We start from the raw sequence: 963 nt of genomic DNA, 5'->3' as shown, positions 1-963 counted from the left end.
TAATACAAAGTCTTGATTTGTAAAGGATATCTCTACAACCCAAAAAAATCAAATCATTAGTCAAATAAACTCTCTACTTAAGTCTTATTGACCCAAGGGCAGATCTCATAGTGAAACGTGATGCATCAAATATCGGATATGGAGGTATCTAAAATTATCAAAGAGGACCGAGAATCAATTATCATATTTCATTCAAAAGCCGCTAATAATACCATACAAATTACAAAACAGTAAAAAAAAAATATATATTATTTCCATTGTACTCCGTGCACAACAATTTTAAAGGAAATTTAAAATAAATCCAGCGTATTTGTCATTCTTTTAAGTTCAATTACAATAAATCAAGAAAAGAATTGAGTTGTAATAAAATATCACTTTACATTGGAATGTAATTTGAAGACTTTTTATCTTCGGGAGTTGAATTACATTTAAGATTATTTATGTTATTTCATATTTTCTTGAATTTGTATTTAATAGCTTTGGGTAGTTTGTAGATGAACTATGTTTGAATTATCTTTTTGGCCTTTCTATTTTCGACAGACACGTTTTACACTTTTGGACTGACACTTGGTAGAAGGGGTCACTAAGGCTAAAATCATATAAAATGGGTTCATAGCTCAGTGGTAGAGCATTTGACTGCAGATCAAGAGGTCACCAGTTCGAATTTGGTTGGGCCCTTTTAAAAATTTTGGACGAACACTTTGTTCGATTTGCTCCCAACCACCGAGTGTCTAAAGGAAAAGAAATAAGAATAATTACCGATTCCAAACCTTATTCCAAAGTCCTCCACCACATAGAACCATGTACTTAGAACCTAAGGGCCACTATTCTCGGACAAGAACCAAGCTATCATTAAGAAAAGAGTGTGGTATCCAAGCACCCACTATGAACATGGTTAAAAACTTACTTACAATTAGGCTAACTTACCGAGTCTTGTACTCACTCCATCTTTTTCATGTAACT

At 32.8% G+C, this 963-nt stretch overlaps 1 non-coding gene across 1 annotated transcript; it reads left to right on the top strand.

Annotated features, from left to right (window-relative positions):
• Positions 1–606: 606 nt before the first annotated feature.
• Positions 607–678, top strand: TRNAC-GCA. Its single transcript has one exon. It is a non-coding gene; the product is annotated as a tRNA-Cys (tRNA).
• The last annotated feature ends 285 nt before the right edge of the window (positions 679–963 follow it).

Source organism: Cucurbita maxima, unplaced genomic scaffold (genome assembly GCF_002738345.1).
Source record: "Cucurbita maxima cultivar Rimu unplaced genomic scaffold, Cmax_1.0 Cma_Scf00152, whole genome shotgun sequence".
Classification (NCBI taxonomy): domain Eukaryota; kingdom Viridiplantae; phylum Streptophyta; class Magnoliopsida; order Cucurbitales; family Cucurbitaceae; genus Cucurbita; species Cucurbita maxima.
This window is presented reverse-complemented; position numbering and strand designations above follow the sequence as displayed.